The sequence below is a fragment of the Miscanthus floridulus genome, chromosome 2, assembly GCF_019320115.1.
Source record: "Miscanthus floridulus cultivar M001 chromosome 2, ASM1932011v1, whole genome shotgun sequence".
NCBI lineage: Eukaryota > Viridiplantae > Streptophyta > Magnoliopsida > Poales > Poaceae > Miscanthus > Miscanthus floridulus.
The window spans coordinates 30,397,885-30,419,060 of record NC_089581.1 but is presented as its reverse complement, the minus strand read 5'-3'; the positions used below and the strand labels follow the sequence as shown (position 1 = coordinate 30,419,060).

Sequence of the window (21,176 nt, the reverse complement as noted above, 5' to 3'; positions counted from 1 at the left end):
AATCACTCAATATAATCCTTGCCGCCCTTGCAATGTCGTCGCTTCTTCTTCCGATGTACCTGGCCTCTCCGCTTCTTCTTCCGATGTCGTCGGTGGCTTGCGGCGCTCCTGCTGGTGCGGCGGCGCCTCTCCCTCGATCCGTCGTCATGGCGAGACGGCGGCCGGCGGCGCACCTCGCCGTGGCGCACGCGCGTCTCACGGGGTTGCTGCTCTCGATGCCGCCCAGGACGACCGAGAGCCTGCTGACGACGACGGCCTCGCCGCAGCTCCCGCCGCCGTGCCTCATGGTCATGCCTCCGCGGCCGTCCTCGTCCAAGCTCCGCCGCGCGGACGGCGGACTCCGACGACGAGAGGCGGGTCGCGCACAAGGAAGAGAGCGATGAGATGGACAACCGCAGCAGCAGGCGATGATGGTCTGCGTCGCCCTTCTTCACCTCGCCGGAGACGTGAACGCTTCCCACCGCCCAACGGACGCGCCGGAGCCAGTTAGCAGCCTATGTATGGACAAGCACTATTGCATATATGCGATTTCAAATGAATTCAATTTGTTTCGAAACATGATATTCTGAAAAAAAAAAGAGACTTGGCCCTTGTTTAGATGCCCGATTTTGGACAACCAAAATCACTGTGCGAGCACTGTAACGTACTGTAGCGTTTCGTTTGTATTTGGTAATAATTGTCCACTCGTTAATTAATTAGGTTCAAAACGTTCGTCTCGCAAAGTACGACCAAACTGTGCTATTAGTTTTTTATTTCGTCAACATTTAGTACTTCATACATGTACCGTAAGTTTGATGTGACGGAGAATCTTTTTTTTGCATAGTGCCAAAGTTTGGATTCGGTGAGAACTAAGCTCCCCCTTGAACATTATAGACTTCAAAAACTTAGGCTGAGATTTGGCTGACTTGGCGGTGGGAATGACCAGAATGCAGCCTACCTTGCTGGCCAGGTGGCCTGGGCCATTTCTGATTTATTATGGTTTGTCGCGCCGGCCGGCCCGGCCGATCGGTCACCATGCTTTGAGGTTTGATTCGAGGATTCAAGTCGTGTAAGTGAGAATTTCAATCCTGTGTTATTCCCTTCTCTTTGTTGGCCCACAGGATCATCGGCTCAGGTGAGTGAACCACTCATTAGTCTTATCGAGCACCCGCTAGTGTTGCCGAGCACCCACTAGCCGTGCCGACCACGAACAAGCGTTGTCCGTTCCCACACACTATGGCTGGAGCTAGAAGAAGAAGGAAGAACAGAGCATACACACATAATACAAGACACTAACGTTGGCCAAAGCCCTGTCTGTGAGATGGCAAATCTGAACTCACTTTATTGAGTTCTCGTGGTAGTCTATTTATACAACTCTATTCATATAATCCCAGTACATCTGCCCTACTGCAACAGCGACTAGATAACATACATGGCTAACTCTGTGCCGGCCTCTGCATATGCCTACAGTGCTACAGGTGAGCCGTGCGGCGCCTGCACCCGCAGCGGCTACAGTATCACAGCAGGGGAGCCTTTCGACGCCGCCTTCCCTTGCTGTGTTCACATAAGGTAGCAGTAGATTATCTATCAATCTTTCCCTAATCCTACTACTAACCCTTGTACCCCCTCCATGCAGATCATCTCCTTCAGCTTCGTGAGTCGAAGACGTCCGAGCGGCTTGGTGATGACATCCGCGAGTTGCCGACCAGTTTCGACAAACTCGATGACAATCTACCCTCCATCGATACAGTCCCTGAGGAAGTGGAACTTCACGTCGTTGTGTTTACTCCGATCTTGCAGAACTGGATTCTTCGCGAGGGCGATGGCGGGCTGGTTGTCCACCATCAGTGCTGGTGGGTGAGCTTCCACGCCGGTCAGCTCGTCCAGCAGCCGGCGTAGTTACACAACTTGGCATGCCGCTGTGGCCACCGCTACGTACTCTCCTCACACGTAGATAGCGCCACCACCTTCTGTTTCAGCGACAACCATGAAATTGGGCCCGACCCGAGGAAAACGAGCACACTAGAGGTGCTCCGTCGCCCATTGATGTCCCCCGCCATGTCTGCATCGCTGAACACAGTGAGCTGCAACCTACTCCCGCCGATCTTTGGGAAGATGATCCCATGATCTACCGTCCCCTTAACGTAGCGCAGTAGACGCTTCACCGCAGCCCAGTGATCCTCTCTAGGATCCTCCATGAAGCGACTGACGTAGCCCACGGCGAACGCAATGTTCGGCATTGTGTGGGCTAGGTAGCGCAGACCACCGATGATGCTCCGGTAGAGTGTTGCATCCACCTTTGCCGCGGTGCTGGCCTTCGTTAGCTTCAACTGCTCCTCCATCGGAGTCATGCCTGGCTTGTAATTAGCCATGCCACTCCGCTTCAACAGCTTGGAGGCATACGCGCTCTAACCGAGTGTGAGTTCCTCCTTCCCCTGTCTCACCTTGATGCCAAGGTAGTAGGAGAGTGCGCCGAGATCACTCATTCAAAAATGAGCCGTCATCTCACGCTTGAAGCTGTTGATGTCCTCCGTGCGCATGCCGGTGACGATTAAGTCATCCACATACACATCAACGACGAGCTCCTCCTTCCCCATCGCCGCGTGTAGAGCGCATGTTCGGTTGCGCACCTTTGAAACCCAAGCTCGCCTAGTGTGGCGTCAAGCTTGGTGTTCCATGCTCGGGGCCTACCATAGCCCGTAGAGCATCTTGCGCAGTCAGAGCACCCTGTGCTCCTTTCCCTTGACGGCGAAACCTGGAGATTGCCTGACGAAGACTGTCTCCGCTAGCTCGCCATTGAGGAAGGCCAATTTAATGTCCAAGTGATGGACGCGCCAGTCCTTTGCTGCTGCCAAAGCAAGTAGCAAACGGACTGACTCCATGCGCACTACTAGCGTAAAGACATCCTCGAAGTCTATGCCCTCATGCTAAATAAAGCCTCGGACGACAAGGCGCGCCTTGTGCTTGACAATGGCGCCAAGCTTGTCCCGCTTGACCTTGTGTACCCACTTCAGGCTGAACGGACGACATCCTAGAGGTGGATCGATGAGCTACCAAGTCTTATTTTCCTCGATCACCTTCATCTCTTCCAGCATCCCCCGTCGCTAGTTTCCGTCCCGCTCAGCCAGCGCGAACATGGGTGGTTCCTCTATACTGACTAGCAGTAGCTCTGTGTCATTGAGCAGCCGACCAGCCAGTCCTGAGGGTCCTGTGCCACCGATGATGTCATCCAGCCTACGGAACCGCACCTCCTTACCTTCATGGAAGGCATCCACGAACTCAGTGATGTCACTTGGAGGTGAGGCGAACTCGATCAGCGTTGATGGAGCTCCTTGTTCCGCTGGAGTGCTTGGTACATTACCTGAAGTGCTTGGCACCCCAGGTTCAGTGTTCGGCACTACTTCTGGACTTCTTGTCATAACTCCTGCAGTGTTCGGCCACACTATAGGAGTGTCTAGCCTCAGTCTTAGAGTGGTTGGAACCACTGTAAGACGTATTGGCTCCGCCATGGGAGTGCTCGGCACCCATCCTGGAGTGGTCGCCACTACTGCAGAACCTTCTGGCACCACTCCTGGCGTGCTCGACATCCCTCCAGGAGTGCTCGGCACTCCTCTCGGAGTGCTCGGTATCCCTCCCGAAGTGCTCGACACTACCCCAGGAGTGCTCAGTTCTACCGCTGGAGTGCTCGGTGCTCCTCCTGGAGTGCTCGACACCTCTTCCCCAGCATCTCCACCACCGTGGATGACCAGGTGCTCGACGACGAAGGTGCTGGTGAAGCTGCCAGCTTCCCCTATGCTTGGACTCAAGCCACCTCCTCATCGAACACGACGTCGTGCGAGACAAGCACCTTGTCTCTACGTGGGTCGTAGAGCCGGTACGCCTTGGTACCCTCCACGTAGCCTAGGAACACCATTAGTGTGCTCCTATCCTCCAGCTTGGTGAGGTTCGGCTTCGTCTTCCTGACGTGGCCGATGCAGCCGAATGTCCGAAGGAAGGACACGCTCGGCTTGTGCCCATACCAAGCTTCAAACAGTGTCTTGCCCGTTAGGGCCATGGTCGGAGCGCGGTTAAGGATGAACACTGCCGTGGTCATCGCCTCTCCCCAGAACCTTGTAGGCATGCCTTTGGCCTTCATCTTGGATCGGGCCATGCCGGCCACTGTCTAGTTTCGTCGCTCCACCACGCCATTCTATTGTGGCGAGTACGACGCGGTGTGGTGTCGCTCCACACCTTGATCCATGTAGTATGCAGCAAACTCCACCGAAGTGAATTCACCACCACGATCAGTCCTCAGCACGTGGAGCTTCTTGCCGCTCTCAGCCTCCGCGCGCATCTTGAACTTCTTGATCGTCGTCGCCGCTTCGTCCTTGCTCATCAGGAGTTGCAGCCACATGTAGCAACTGCAATCATCCACGAGCAGGAGGAAGTACCACCTACCACCATTTGTAGCAGGCATGATCGGCCCACAGAGGTCACTGTGGACGAGCTCGAGAGCATCCTTCGCGCGATACTTGGCCGCCTTTGGTAAGGTAGCCTCCTCTACTTCTCGACCACGTAGCTGTCACATAGCTCGCCTTCGTGCTTGATGTGGGGTAGCCCTTGGACCATCTTTTCCAGCTGACCAAGCATGTCGAAGCTGAGATGTCAAAACCAGGCATGCCACATCCATGGTTCCTCGGAGTGCCTTGCCGCTAGGCACACCGGTTGCTCTACCTTCAGGTCGAGCAGGTACAATCGGTTCAGGGACGTCTTCACCTTGGCAAGAAGTTGCTACTCCTGGTCCCTGATCCTAAAGACTCCGTCCTTGATCAGTACCTCGCTACCGTGCTCATCCAGCTAACTAATGCTGATGATGCTGGAATGTAACTGCGGGATGTAGTATACATTCGTTAGCGCGCGGTGCTCCCCATTCTAGTACCTGAAGATGATGGTGTCGCGCCCTTAGATAGCCACCCTTGAGCCATCACCAAACTTCACCGTACTGGTAACATCATCGTCGAGCTTAGAGAAGGATGTCTTAGAGCCCATCATGTGGTTGCTGGCACCAGAGTCCATATATCACCGCTGCTCCTCTTCAGCGCCCACATGTCCGAGGTGGACTTGGGCATGTTGTTCGTTGAGGTTGATGGTCTTCAGGGCCTTCCTAGGTCCTTCCACCATCATCGCCTCTTCCCTCTCCTCGGCCTCGACGTCGTGCAATGCACAGAACATCACCATCAGGATAGTGGCCTCATCCTCATCATTGGCTTGTGCTAGGTGAGCCTGAGCCTTCTTCTCCTGCTTGCGATTTGGGCACTCCTATGCCCAATGGCCCATCTTCCCACAATGCCAATAGGCGTTGGGGTCGACCTACTTCTTCTTCTTCGAAGAAGCCCTGCCGGGGTGCTTGCCATCGCCACCACGGCTAGAGGAGGCTGCCTTTCTGGAGCTCCTTCGAGCAGCCCACTCCTCTTTCATCAGTAGGAGTTTCTCGCTGTCCTTCATTGCTGTCGCCTGCTTTAGGTGCTCGTCCACCGCCCGCGGACGACCTATCACATCCTCAATGGTGAGGGAGGACAAGTCCAGCATTGTCTCTTTGGAGAGAGTGATCTGGATGTACTTTGCTGGCACGGAGTGGAGGTACTTGGAGACCGCCTCCTCTTTGTCGATGGTGACACCATGGCTCTTCAGCTTGCTGATGAGCATCTATAGGTAGAGGGAGAAGTCCTCCACTATTTCACCATCCTTTAACTTGAGGTTGGCGTACTCCTACTTTAGAAGCTGGGCCATCACCTTCTTTGTGTGGTCAAAACCGATGTGCATCGCCGCAATAGCCTCCCACGCCTCCTTAGCCAAGCTCTTTGCCCCCAATGGCTCCCTGTACTCCATTGGTACATCAGTGAGGATAGCCTCCAACGCTGACATGTCATCCTCCTCATTGTCGGTGCCCTTGTCAACAGCATTCCAGAGCCATCGGGCTCTGAGCTTGACCTTTATGGTCACCGACCACTCTCCATAGTTGGTGCGAGTCAGCGTCGGCCAACTGGTGTCGCTGACCTCCCACACCGTGCGAACAATGACATCCGGTCATGGCTAGGGAGCCACAGCAGTGTCACTGCTGTCACCCATCTCTGAACAGTCCGTCATCGCCAGAGGTTAGTCTGGCGACGACGCTTGTCTGGCTCTGATACCACGTGTTGGCCCATAGGATCACCGGCTCAGGTGAGTGAACCACTCACCAGTCTTACCAAGCACCCGCTAGTATTGACGAGCACCTACTAGCCGTGCCGACCATGAACAAGCGTTGTTCGTCCCCACACACTATGGCTGGAGCTAGAAGAAGAAGGGAGAACAGAGCATACACACATAATACAAGACATCAGCGTTGGCCGAAGCCCTATCTGTGAGATGATAAATCTGAACTCTCTTTACTGAGTTGTCGTGGTAGTCTATTTATACAACTCTATCCATCTAGTCCTAGTACAGTTGCCCTACTGCAACAGTGACTAGATAACATACAGGGCTGACTCTGCGCTGGCCTCTACATGTGCCTACAGTGCTGCAGGTGAGCCGTGCGGCGCCTGCACCTGCAGCGGCTACAATACCATAGCAGGGGGCTTTCGGCGCCGTCTTGCCTTGTTGTGTTCACACAAGGTAGCAGTAGATTATCTAACACTCTTTCTATCCCGATTGCCGTCTTGGTGGATCGGATCGGCGATCACACGGGGGCCAGGATCGGATCGATGAACTTAAGTAAGATGTCGTAACCTCCGGCGGCGGTGGGAGCCACCAGCACGCAAAAGCACCGTCGCCACACTTGGGACATCGGGCCTCGCTGCTGGGTGTTGCTGCCCGAAGATCCGATCCACGCGGTGGCGTGGCGCGTGCTGGCCTACGGCGACCTGCTGGACAACGTCCGCTTGCGGGCTGTCTGCACCAGCTAGCGTTCCGACGTCGACTACCCGCGCAGTCGTGGCCTGGCCGACCGGCGCTTCCACCCGCAGCGCTGGATGATGTTTCCCGAGGGCCACCGCATCTAACCCGGCCACCTAGACCTGGGTGGGTGCGTCTGGTTCCTCCACCTCGACACGAGTAACCTGGTCCGCGCCCGGGTCCCGCTCCTCGGCGACAGCTACTGGGCCGTCGACTCAATCGATGGCCTCCTACTACTGCTGCGGGACCCGGACCCGGACCATGGCGGCGGCGTCCGCCTCCTCCACCCTTTCACCGGTGACGTCGCCGAGCTTCCACCCCTAGGGACGCTCCCCCCACACCTGGGCCCGTAGCTCCAAGACTGTCCTCCTCAGTACAGGATCAAGCAGCTTGCAAAAGTCGTCTCCGCTTCCGTTTCCTTCGATGACGACGGAGCCATGACCATCATGCTTGCACTTCCTAGGGTAGGGCGTGCGACCTTTGCTACCCCCTGGACCAGCAATGGATTATGTCGAGCTGGGAACACGAAATGAGGTTTTCATTGTCATTCCAAGGCAGGCTATACGTGCTGCACACTCCCCTCGGAGAAGAAGATGTACACCAGGTTCTCCGGATCGACCCACCTGTGCAGCAGGATGGGGCGAGCGAAGGTTGGGCGCTGCTATTAAGTAATCTGATGCTCTCCTCTGTACGTGCGATAGGGGCAGGCGTCGAAAGGCTCCCCTATCGCACTATAACCACAGCAGGGGCAGGCGCCAAAGTCAGCCCTGCTAGCACATCTAGTCACTATAGCAGCATGGCAGCCTGACATGTCTGTGTACTAGGATTAGATGGGTAGAGTTGTATTTATAGCTTCTCACTGTAACTCAGTATAGCGAGCGAGTTCAGTTTTGCCATCTCCTCTGCAGAGCTCCGGCCAGCGCTGGTGCTTATGCTGTGTGTGCGCGCTCTGTTCTCCCTCTCTTTTTCTACCTCTAGCCACAGTGACCGGTCGGCGACGACGGTAAGCGCTCGGCACAGCCGTGCCGAAGATCTAGGGGCCAACAGCTGCCACCGCTAGAGGTGATCACCACATTCCCTAAAGACAAGCTCCCCAATCATTTAGACTATCTCCAACAATATTGACCCAAATAGGAGACTCATTGGCTAGAATGCGTCGCGCCGTGGAAAAATGTCACGTACCTATTTTTGTTGTTTTCCAATAGGAAACGCAAAAGAAGACGCACTGACTCTCACTCTCAGCGGTGCATACAGGGCGTGGTCCCCACAGGTCTGGTCTCCCTTTCTCTCAGCAACGAATGGACATGAGCAAACGGAGCGTACGAGCGGCGCCCAGATGCATGCAAGCGCGGCCCCACACGCACTCTCCTTCTCACACGAACTGCAGAGCACCAACAATCGGCCGACAGTGCGTGACCCATTGGCCGGAGCATGCAACGTATATTTGGGCTGCGCCTCACCTCGCACGCATTTTACGTCCTTGGTATGTCTATCCTGTTGGAGGCTATTTTTTTACGCTAAAGTAAGGTGAATCACGCATTTTGGGTTTAGGTATTATTATGAGTAGGTTGTTGGAGATAGTCTTAGGCCTAGTAGAGTGTGCTTCAGAGATCCTGGTGCTTGATTTATCTTGGACGCAAATCTTCGTTTACAAACTAGCAGACCTTGTTCTGCAAAGGTTTGTCCCAATAAAAAGCCTCGGAGGCAATACCATGGAAGAGAGGAACATAAGTGTTTCCTCCGAGATACTGCATACCGTCAAGGGTGACAATGTTGTCTACTTCACTGGCAGCAGGATTGTGCAATACCACCTCGGTAGTGACAGCTTGTCAACGGCAGTCGATAATTGCAGCCTCTTTGGCCATGCACACCAGGACCTAGTCCCCTCGTCCTGTAGGTCTTCAGCTGCTACATTCGTAATCCGTGGTATGTGGCTAGGTGTATTTTGGTTCATTTCCTTTCTACACCCTTTCCCGCTACCATCAGTCTTGTACTTTGGGTCTATAGCTGTTTTTTTTTTTTTTTTTTTTTTTTTGCATTATGTGCTTACAGGAGCAGGGGGATAGTATTCAGAAGGGATATAGAAGATTGTCCGTGGATTAAAAATGAAGGGCAAGTTCTTCATCCTTTGTTTCCTATACCAAGTTTGGTAAAAGAAAGTTTAAATTCTGAATTCCAAGCTTACAATGCAACAATAGAGGAACTGTTCCTTTCCCCTGGTCTAGGATAGCTTTTCTTTTGTTGCTATACGTTGCAATTCACATACTATTTGTGTGCTTTTCTTTGTTTGTTGTGATTTATTGATACCTGTATCATTTTAGCTTTAAGTATTAGAACTTCAGATACGCATAGCTGTTTGCATAATGACTGACAACGAGTCTGTATGTTGTTGGAGAAAAGGATACTAAAATATTTACAGATTAATTTATACTATCTCCGTTCCAAATTATAAGTCACTTTGACTTTTTTTTTTGTTACATCCAATTTGCTATGTATCCAAACATAACATATGTCTAGATACGTAGTAAATTCAATGTACTAAAAAAATCAAAGCGACTTATAATTTGGAACGGAAGAAATACTTTTTTCTAAATACATCCACTAACAGGCACTTATTTCGATGATGTGTGCCCATAAACGATGGGAATGAGCAAGAAACAGCACTTAAGTCCAGTAGCATGTTTCAAATCTGCGAAAATGTTTTATATTAATGGTCAAAACTAGTTGTGATCCTAAAACAGTTTATTGCTTTGATGGTACGGAGTAATGCCATTGTGCTTTATGTCCAATTGTACAGATTCAATTGTTATAATCATTCATTTAACGCGCTCTTCTACTCATGCCCCATTTTCCAGGCGTAAACTGACAACCGGTGAAATTGGCTACCTGTTACGCTGCATGACAAGGATATATGAGATTCTGGGCTATTTTGACAAACATTACCATTCCTTCCGTTATGCTATAACTTTGACAGTACCATGTAATATTAAGCTGCTATTCGCCCTGTTTGTTTGGGCTTGTTTGACTTATAAGCCGTACTTTTTCAGCCAACGAATAGTATTTTTCTCTCACAACAAATCAACCAACAGTACTTTCAGCCATGATTTATCAGCCAAACAAGCCCAAACGAATAGGGTGATTGTTGTTTACAAATATTTATCTATGTGCTGCATTCTCGCACCGTTGATGTAATGTGGGCTTTTACAGGTCTACTAATTAGTATATATCTCTGGGTATAAATGTGATGACTCTGGTGGAAACTGAACAAAATCCCTTTTCTTTTGAAATTCTGATAAAAAAATGACATGTTCCTAGCCTCTTCACTGGTTCTTCAGGCACTTTGCTTTGTGGACTCATTTGTAATTAGTTTCTTTCTTGTTGAACTTTATTTTATTCCTTTCTGTGCATAAAACATAAACACTTCTGATAAGGTCATTTGTAATTAGTTTTGCCACTTACCTCAAGATGTTTAGTTTATAATGTTGTGTAGAGACCTTTATTTGGACTTTCCCATTTTACAATCTAGGCCCTTAAAATTAAAAAAACATAGGTGCATAATGAAAATAAGTTAGAATAATTTGAGATGCTTTCTGCTTATACTGGGTGACCTATACTATCAATTCAGTTCATTTAGAGTTCTAGAAGTTATACATATTTTATTTTATTTTTTTTTGGTTGCAATACATATTTTATTTGCTTCTACACATAGAAGAAATATTTTTCTATTACAAAGGTAAAAAAAAAATCTGTACCGGCATGTGCTACCTAGGCTATGTAGGCGGGCCGCATGGTTTGGTGGTGCACGTGGTCTGACCATTTGCTACCTGAGGCATTGAGCAATGTGACCTACATCCTTAGACTTCTCTTTGCCTCCTCCTCTTATTCCTGTCCTCTTTTTCTTTTATTGTTTTCTTGAAGGATAATGGGAGGGAAATGCTCTTGCTCAATTTTGCTTCACCTTCTGTTCTTTTTGCTACATCTCTGTCTTTGGATTTGGACTCCACGTACAAATTCACTTCTGCTACCACCATCTTTTTGCTACATCTGTGTGACCTAACCATATATACTGACTATAAATTCTAGGAGTTGGCAGAACATATATGACTCTATTTTGAAGATTTCTGCACGTACTATTGGTTACTAGACCTTTGTGCAGGTTCAGAGCTTATAAACGGTCACTGAGTTTCTATACCTGCAACTTGATTACAAAAATATAGGTTAAAAAGCGGACTGAGACTTTATGGACTATCCGGTACTTGCCATATCTGCAATTTTTGTCATTTGAAATTAAAGGGGAAAAAAGCAAACTGATACAACAACAACAACATGGCCTTTCAGTCCCAAATAAGTTGGTGTAGGCTAGAGTTGAAACGCACCAAGAGCCCCAAGTCACAGTTCAGGCACTTCAATAGCTGCTTTCCAAGTACTCATATTCAAACATAGATCTCTAGGTATATCACAAGCTTTCAAATCTCTTTTTATTGCCTCCCCCATATCAATTTTGGTCTTCCTCTACCTCTCCTTATATTATTAGCTTGGCTTAGGACTCCACAATACATTAGGTAGTTTAATGTGGACTATATGAGGCACAAAACATGTATCATTTTAGCATTAGTTCTGAATGCCTAAATCAGATTCATTTCTCTTAATTTGACGTGCTACAGCATGGCTGTGAACCAATGCCAACTTTGATTCGAGCAGTTGTGTTGGCTATTCACTTACTAACTAGATTGTTTTTTTTTTTGGCCTTAAGGCCAAATACTATGTACATGCCAGGTGTCCCATTATCGCGTCTTGTGATCTACATTCTTCTCTTTTATTATTGTTATACGTACATAGTCTAAATCCTATTGACTGCTTCTCTATTATGTTTAGGTGCATCCAATCAGATAGCAAGTAAGAGGTGAAAAAGGATTTACCATGCATTCAGACTGAATGGACAGGTGAAGAGCTTAACTCTGGAATGCTTCTTCATTGTTTTTTTATTCATTTTGAGTTTGGTTGACCTATACATTGTATAGAAATTCCTGTGAATTTTATAGATTTAGTAATTCTTGTGCTGTCGTCAACTTTTGTAATGGATAGTGCAATGGTCTAATTCATAGTTCATAATTTTTTGTAATGGATAGTCCAATGGTCTACTTCGAATTTGTTCTGCAGAAAATGTCAGGTCCACTACTATGTGCAATCTCATATCCAGATTAATGAGTACCGTGATCATGTGATTTGGTAAGTATCCGACAAAATGCTCTGAGTTTAAGATCACTTATGTAAAACATATAAATCCACTCCTAATTTATTTGTACCACATTTAGCCTAGGCTGACATAACAGTTTGGGCAGCCTGTTACCAACTGTATAGGAGTTCTGCATATGATTGGTGTAAAGCTATTACCACTGAGCCAAATAAAGGTACGTGCTATGACTTCTTATGCAGCCGGGAATATATAGACAGATACAATTTAATGTCCAGCACAGTTTGTCAGGTTTAAATCAACATTAAGTCCTTGTTATTGCACACTATTAATGATTAGTCTAACGATAGTCTAAAAGCCCGAAACGTCTTCCTGTAAACTTAGCAAAGAATGCATCTTCAGAATATGGCAAGAAACTCTCAGTTCTGTTCAAACAGTGTTATTGCGTTCTCGAATACTCTCAGTTGTATCTCTGATGCCTACTTTAATGATTGTTCTGTTCAAAGACTGAAACACCCATTTAGCATTAATCTCGTCTCAGTTGAACCTTGCTATTTCTAACAAGAATTGGTCAGTGCGCTGGGTTTAAATTTGGCAACTGAATCAAAAGACTGCATCCGACAAGCTGACATCCTCTTGTTTCCTTTTGTTACTTCCCTTTTTTTTTTAAATGCTTAATTCCTCTTCTTTTATCCTTCAGTCCTTTCCTTTCCTCATTCTACTGGTTTTCCCCTTTTGTTCTTCTTTTCAGATCCTGCCTTCGGTTTATCTGGACCTTTTTATCTGCTGTGTTTATCCACTTATTCGCGATTTTACCTGCTATTAAAATTATCTCCTGCATATATTTCCCAAGTTTTGCTTCTGAAGTTTTCCGGTTACAAAACAACAAATAGTAACAGTTGAATCGGTTTTACCCACGACCAAAGCAATGAACCCCCGGGGTTGTATGCACCAAAGCAACTTGGAAAGTACAGGCTCCTCTTGTGATTTTCTATTCTTCTATTCTATAGACAGGGTGGCTGTTTGGATAGTTTTTCTTCAGATGTGTGCGGTTCTTCTTTGTATGGCCATATGCCTATATCGTATCTTTATTACATCCATTTTTCAAAAAATTTGTCCACCTCGACACTTGCTGCTTCGAAGCCTATCCATAGTTGTAGTTCCTCAGTTTTATAGATCAGAACCATATATTTACTTTGTACAAAGCAATCTAGCCAGTAGCCGCAGCACCCGTTCTTGATTGGCTCCGTCAGACAACGACAACTGAACTTTCTAGCTTCAGAACTTCCTCCGCCCCTGCCATATTTGCTATTGTTCATGATGCGGGAGTGCGAGGCTAGTTCCTGCCTTCCTGGACAACCCTTGCCGCCCAGAGAGCGGAGCACCTGCGCTCTGCTCCGACACGGTTGGCATGCGTGGTGGTGGCGGCGCCCTCGCCCGCACAACTGCGGAGATCGGCATTGGCCATTGAAGCGACGCGGCCGGCCGCCCACACGGGCCACACCACCCGGGTCGGGCAGGACGCTGCCACTACCCGAAACAGTGACTTTACCGTGTGCCACAGACACTTGGTAAAGACTAAAAAACACTTGGTAAAAACTTTGTCGGGTGTAACACTCGGCAAACAGCACACGACATCTACAGTGTCGGCAAACAGCTATTTACCGAGTATTTTTTATCGCACACTCGACAAATGGTTTGCCGAGTGTCAAATTTGACACTCGACAAAAAAAAATGCTTTGCTGAGTGTTTTTTCAAAATATACTCAGCAAAGGATTATTGTTTGCGAGTGTTTTTGGAAATTACACTCGGCAAACCTATTTTTCAAAGAAAAAATAATAACTTTTTTTCTCAGCATACTATTATTGTTTGCCGAGTGTTTTTGAAAATTACACTCGACAAACATATTTTCCAAAGAAAAAAATAATTTTTTTTCAGCATATTTCAGTCCTCTTCGCCCTCTCACAAGCAGTCCTCAGCCTTTGAGAGCCCTCGGGTTGCCAGTGATATCCTTCTTGTTCTTCCTCTTGAACTCCTGGACGAAGTGGTTGACCATCCTGTTGTCAAAGTCCTCACCACCCATATGGGTGTGAGGGTGTCACCAGCTGTGGCCTTGACCTCAAAGATACCTTCCTCAATGGTGAGGAGGGAGACATCGAAGGTACCACCTCTAAGGTCAAAGATGAGGACGTTCATTTCGCCAGCACTGGTAGCCTTCTTGTCAAGACCATAGGCAATAGCGGCAGCAGTTGGCTCGTTGATGATACGCAGCACATTGAGGCCAGCAATCACCCCAGCATCCTTAGTGGCCTGCCTCTGTGAGATCTCTTCAGCTGCAAACTGCTTCTCCTCACCCTTGTGCTAGACAACAATCATTGGCTTCTCACCAGGCCCAGAAATGACCTTGAAGGGCCACAGCTTGATATCGCTCTGGACAGAGGCATCAAAGAACCTCCTGCCGATGAGACGCTTGGCATCTGCATACAAATGCAATCATGTCAGATATACATTCCAATACCATACAATTTGAAACGTAACAGAAATCATCCATCAGTTAAATAAAACTTTGATCAATCAAGTGAAATATAATAATCCAGAGACTACCTATAACTAATAAAAAAATCACATCAATTTCCAGTCAAGATGCCACTAGCAGAAAGGTCAATCAAGTGAACTCCAATAATAATAGTAAGACTGTATTCAGAAAACAAATTACACTAGCTAGCTAGCTAGCTAAGAAAAAACAAAAGACTATATTTAGAAAACAAATTACACCTAGCTAGCTAACTAGCTAAGAAAAAACAATCATCAGTTTTTTCAGTCATGATCATTAGAACAATCAGAACATGTAAACAGGCATATAGTAACTGGAAACTCATAAATAAGCAACCAGTGTCGCAAGATCCGTCCCCCCTTGTATTCTGTCATGTTTCGAGACACACAATCACAAAGAATGACTGCAAGTCAGATACCAAATGGCATTGACTACGACAAATTACACTAGAAAACATACTCTGAATGCAATAAAAACTAAATTTACGGTGCAATCTCAGCCGAAAGATGGTGATTTTTGTTGTAATAATCACAGTGATTCAGGAAATGAGAATTTGCATCACAGATTGCACATAAAAAATACAACAACCAACAAATAACTATTTAGAATTTAGAGAACTACTGCTGACTTACAAGATACTATAAAACTGACAAAAGTTTACAGTAAAAATGAAATGTTAAAGAGAGATAAGATGGTAGTGCATGATGTGATCATCACAATGAATGCAGATATCTCCTATGTTATGATATCATCACTTCTCCCATTAAAATTCATCTTATACAACTCTAATAAACCTCAACCATAGACATGATCAAAATATCATAGCAACAAATAGCAGTACACCATTTTTAAAAGATTGTAATGATGCTTGATGTGCAGCTGCCAACTACCAACCATAAAAGCTAGAGTACAATATTAAACTAGGGGGCCAATATTTTCTAGTAAAAGCAATAGATTAAAGCAATGAGAGATCAGATGGTGATGCATGATGTTGTCATCATAAAGAATGCAGATATCTCGTGTGGATATACTCTCATCACTTCTCCCATTACTTAAACCAAAAGGAAACTAAACAACAGATCCAAATGCCATCTTCTAGTCAAGTTTTCCATCTTGACATGACTGGAAGAAAAAAATAGCACAAAATTAAAAAAAAAACTAAACTCTTGATTTGCAGTTTCAGATTGAAAGCCACAAAAACTATTGTAACATAGCTTTCCATCACTGGTATCAGTGGAATAAAGCGCTTGGGGTAATTGTTTCATCATCAATCTGTCAGCTCAAGAGTTGACAAATAGTACTCCAGAACCATCCAATTAGAATTTCAGTACTGCGTAGGTGCCAAAAATTAACAGATCTAACGCTAACAACAGTCCAAAAACACATTGCATGGATCTACCCAAAAAAAACATGTATAAATTTCAGTACTGACTCGGCAGACATGGGAAGCTCGGCGTAGGGCGGCGGCGGTACCTGACGGACGGGCACCGCGTCCTGCCTCTCCTCGCCCGCTGGCGGCAACCACGCCGAGGCCAACATGGTGCCCTTCCGTGTGGAGGAGGGAGGCGCCGACGGCCGGATCTGGAGGAGGGACGCCGACACCACGCCCGCACCACCAGCACCGCCGCCGCCGCCACCATCCACGCCTGTCGCCGGATCTCACCGGTGGGGAGGCGGCGCCGAGAAGCGGGAGGGGAGGGGCCACGCCAGGAAAGAAGGTAGGGGAGGGGGGAGCCAGGGAAGAAGGGAGGGGCGGGATCCGGCAGGGAAGAAGAAGGGGAGGGAGGGGAGGGGCGGGATCCGGCGGGGAAGAAGGGAGGGGCCGGATCCAGCGGGGAAGAAGGGAGGAGGGGAGGGGAGGGGCCGGATCCGGCGGGGAAGAAGAAGGGGAGGGAGGGGAGGGGCCAGATCCGGCGGAGAAGAAGAAGGGGAGGGAGGGGAGGGGCCGGCCACCGGCGGGAGGAGGGGAGGGAGGGAGGGGGGCGGCGGCGGAGGGAGGGGGCGGGTGCGGGAGGAGGGGAGGGGAGGGTGTGGGGGGCTGGGGAGGGGAGGGTGCGGGTGCGGGAGGAGGGGTGTGTGCGTGAGGGAGGGGAGGGGCGGGTGGGATTTTTATTTTTTATGTTTTTTTCTTTGCCGAGTGTTGTTTTTTACACTCGGCAAACCTCCTTTTTGCCGAGTGTTTTTTTACACTCGGTAAACCCTCTATTTGCCGAGTGTTTTTTGTTTGACACTTGGCAAACTCTCCTATTTGCCGAGTGTTTTTTTTTGCCGAGTGTTTTTAGGATAGCACTAGGCAAAAAAATTGTTTGCCGAGTGCCCGAGTAAATGCACTCGGCAAACCTAAAAACACTTGGCAAATTTGATGTTTCCAGTAGTGTACCGATGCTTTTTCATCGGTCACCTCTTGCTCTTCCACTACACCGTCTCCCCGGCCTCAAGTACAGCCGCCTGCTCACGCAACTCTCCTCGAGTACAGGGATTTTTACGCCATTATAATGTTGCGCTAGCGGTTAACTTTGAGAGAAAACCTGGATGAAAATTACTGATACAAATGATTATGACCTGAACGAATTCTGGTTTTTTGATATCCTAGAGGCATCAAGGCCGATGCAAAATGAACATTATAAATAGTTCTTGATGTTTTATAGAATTTACACTAAATCATGTACGTATATATGTGTCTTTTTAAAAAACATAATTCTATATTAGCATATATGTGCCTTGTCCTTTTAGAATCCCGTATGTTGTTTGAGAATCCCATGACAGCGCACGGGCATGGCATCCAACTAGTAGAACTAAAAAAGGGCTAAAAGCAACCAAAAAAAAAAAGTTGCCTTTCTCTAGCTGAATCCGTGAGTCCTAGGTACTCCTGCCGGGCTGAGCTTTAGCAGCCAGCCCATCCCTTTTCCGGAGATGCCCACATCTCTACCATCCCACACCATGTAGCTTACAAGCAGGCACATTACACTTCTTATTAGGTTAGCATTCCGATGAATCGTAATAGAATGCATTGGTATATTGGTATATTGGCAAGGAGGAGAAAATTCAAATGATAGATTCTTTGGCCATGACAAAAGAGAAATCCGAAAAAGAATCATGCCTCACAGATGGTGTAAGATCTTTACTTCAAAATTATGTTGTTCACATGTGTTACAGTTAACTGCAACTTATAAATGTGTACACACAACACAGCTTAAAGGTGTGGATAAGGTCACGCCAGATGCAATACTAGAGAAGAGGGCAAACAGACCACTTGGTGCAATATGAAGTGAAAGTCACCTCGCTCGTGGCCATTGTGTGTGATCAGAGTTTTTCAGAACAAGATAAGTAGTAACGACACGTAAATGATGAATTCAGAACCTTTCCTTATTTCATTTCGTAGTAGCTACATTCCAGTAATCATACTGCTGCTTTCTGTATCAGTTGGTCATGCGGGCTGTTTACATTCAAGTTTATATATGGAGCATTGGAATAGTAATGGCCTTTTTGAAAAGCATTGGAATAATGGCCTAGCAATGGACTTGGACTGGCAGAAAGACTATCCAACAATGCATTTGTAGAGGTACGTACAACCTTACCTACCACTTGGCACCATTTTCAGGCAGTACGTACACTCCTGTAACTGGATTCACCCAACGACCTCATATGGATTGATTTATACTAGTCCATCACGCGCGCCCTCGCGCGCGTCGGCAGTCGGTTGGAAATGTAATCGCAGATCTAAACGTGTCTATATATTTTTTTCAAGATCGGAGCAGGGAATTAGGCAGTATAGAGAAGCTGAAATATAACTTTTTTAGCTGTTATACATTGCAAAAGTTGGGGTAAAGCCCATGATGATAACTTTTTTAGGCAATTGCAGGGCTACAGTAGATATACAAGAAGGTGAGCAGTAGAGAGAGTATTTTCACCAAGATAAAAATACTAAAGCAGTTCAATCATGACTATGTAAAAATAAAATTTCCAAAGCAAGTAAAAAATGCCTAGATCACAGTACAAGGCATGTTACCTCTGTAATCCAATCTCACACGGAGTTTGTTCATAAAGGGCGTACCCAGTGCAGAGAGCTCCCGTTCTGTGCCGGGTATGGGAAATTGTGTTAGTGGCAAGCCTTACCCTCGCCTGTGCAAGAACATCAAAATTGGAGAACTCAAACAAAATTGCAGAGTTGTACCGACTGTGTACATGAAAACTGAATTTTCTGAAATTAGCAATTTGCACACTATGCACGGTGAAAATTCGTATCACAAATGAGGCAAGAAGCAAGTTACGAACCTATAAATCAAGCACCTTTTTATTCTTACTCCTCACTCAGTTTTCTCTAGGCCATCAAATGGATTGTGTAGCTATATGGAGAAGTGGAACCACATATAATTTTGTGCGAGAAAACATCACTAGCCCACCACACATAGCAATAGTTCTGAAACCTACCTTGAAAATAGCTGCAAGAAAAGAACAAATGAACCTGTCCATGAGCTAGTAATTAACTGAATGGTGCAAGAGAGACATGAAAAGGCATTAGCAGGGTGGAAATCCCAATGAAGCCTGCTGCAGACTGCATAATACTAGGCTGCAATAAGTTAAAAAGAGAACAATAATTTGAATTTGTGTAGCCAATCCAGAGATAAAAACAATTTCAATCCAAAGATAAAATAGAGAAGATGTATCCAGTTGAGGTCGCCATTCGTAAGGACAATGAGCATTTGTATCAGTGAACAATATATATAAAGGAAGAGTCTATTTTTTTCTTATTTGAGACAGTAATGGTAGACAGATGGAATACATCATGTCCAAGAGCATCCCAAAAGCGATCTTATAATTTTTGTGTCGGGGCACATTAATTTTGAGGCTAATCTCTCTTCTGGTACTTTGTCCACAGCTGCAATCCCCTTATCTCGGAATCAACGAAGGAAAAAAACAACTTTAGAAAACAATAGATAAACAATGGACAATGAAAGGTAGGGAGATGAGGAAATATTGGCTCCTAACCCTTTGTTTGTCTTCCCCAAACTCACTAATCGGTAGTGTTATGCATGTTGCCATGTGTAGCGGAAGTTGTTACCAACAATAAAAAGGAAGATTAGCCAAAAAATCTAATAAGATATTTAATAATAGTTAGATGATACTTTGGACATTTAGCTACAAACACAAATAAAGAGAGCAGAATACATGAGCATCAGGATAGGCTAAAAAGACACAAGGCATGGTGTGTAATTTATTTAGCCTAAGATATTTTAGACCTTTAGCTGGCACCGTAAAATGAAGGAAACATTATATATAGGTGTGTACATGAGTTAAGAGGCACCATAGAACCAGGATGCAGTGGTAGAGTGGTTTGATGTAGCTGCTCCAATAGATATTTAGCTAGCAGCATGAATAAAGTGAGTAGGAAATATGAGCACTAGGATAAATTTAAAACGAACAAGGCACAGCGTGTCATCTAGTTAGCCTAAGATATTATAGACTTTTAACTGCCACCGGAAAAGAACAAAATATTATATATAGGAGTACACAATACTGAAGTTTTTCTATTGATGTGGCGATACGTGGATGTTGTCCCAAAAAATGAGAAACTAAAACCGTCGACTATCAATTTTGTCCCAAATCTCAAGAAACATGAATATAAGACCATAGACCAAAAGGGCGTGGGACTCGTGGAGCATAACAGAGCACAACATATTTGAGCTAAGAGGAAAATATTTTTTTCCAACGAGCGTGGACTATCAATTTTACCCCAAATTTCAAAGAACATGCATGTAAGACCATAGACCAAAAGGGCATGAGACTCGTAGAGCATACCAGAGCATCATATTTGAGGTAAGAGAAAAATAATTTCTTCCAACTACATAGGACCTGCATAGAAAGTAGTAAATAAGCATCACAGGTTGGGCATATGAATGAATCTATGAAATCTTTCAACGTGCATGGTAAAATTGTAGGGAAACTCTTCATACCTAAAGGTGGGTAACCCTAGAACGAACTCTTCATACGAGCTAGGCCAAAATCCTAACCCTAGAATAGACAACAGTGAAGGCAAAGAATCCGATGAAGACAAAACAACTATGAAAGAACACATGAGTGTGGGGGGGGGGAGTGGCGGAGGCACCGGCGCGTCGCCTCGGGGCCGGCAGCATGCAGCGCGGGGAGCCGTCTGCACCGCCCACTGCCGCATCGGGAGGGGAGAGGAGAGAGAGGAAGGGGAGGGAGAAACGGAGGGAGAGGCAGGCGAGGGAGGGAGGGAGGAGGGCGAGCGCCGCCGCCGCGCCCCGCACGCGCCTAGCGCCGCCGCCACTGTCCGCGTCGGGAGGAAGAGCAAGAGCGAGCGAAGATAGAGAAAGAGGAGGGGGCGAGAAGAAGAATCGAGAAGCAGAAGTGGGAGCTATTGTATATATTTGATTCTTTAGATTCTGAGGAGAAGCGGGAGAAGCCAGAGAAGCTAACCAGAAGTAGGAGAAGCGGCTGCCGGTGAGAATCCGCTCTAGGACATCTAGGTCGTCCAACGGCAGATCAGATGATCAGGCGAATTTGGGGCGACGT

General features: G+C 46.8%; 3 non-coding genes and 3 pseudogenes across 3 annotated transcripts; 1 reads left to right on the top strand and 5 right to left on the bottom strand.

Moving 5' to 3' along the window:
* The first annotated feature begins 5,773 nt into the window (after positions 1-5,773).
* Positions 5,774-9,752, top strand: LOC136536279 (uncharacterized; annotated as a pseudogene).
* Positions 9,753-14,929: 5,177 nt separating this feature from the next.
* On the bottom strand, positions 14,930-15,069 carry LOC136541086 (small nucleolar RNA F1/F2/snoR5a). The gene has a single exon (XR_010780187.1). It is a non-coding gene; the product is annotated as a small nucleolar RNA F1/F2/snoR5a (small nucleolar RNA).
* Positions 15,070-15,127: 58 nt separating this feature from the next.
* On the bottom strand, positions 15,128-15,209 carry LOC136541034 (small nucleolar RNA Z196/R39/R59 family). The gene has a single exon (XR_010780143.1). It is a non-coding gene; the product is annotated as a small nucleolar RNA Z196/R39/R59 family (small nucleolar RNA).
* A 111-nt stretch (positions 15,210-15,320) lies between these two features.
* LOC136541033 (small nucleolar RNA Z195/SNORD33/SNORD32 family) lies at positions 15,321-15,401 on the bottom strand (annotated as a pseudogene).
* A 203-nt stretch (positions 15,402-15,604) lies between these two features.
* On the bottom strand, positions 15,605-15,686 carry LOC136541029 (small nucleolar RNA Z195/SNORD33/SNORD32 family; annotated as a pseudogene).
* A 128-nt stretch (positions 15,687-15,814) lies between these two features.
* LOC136541071 (small nucleolar RNA Z194) lies at positions 15,815-15,916 on the bottom strand. Its single transcript, XR_010780175.1, has one exon. It is a non-coding gene; the product is annotated as a small nucleolar RNA Z194 (small nucleolar RNA).
* Between the last annotated feature and the right edge of the window lie 5,260 nt (positions 15,917-21,176).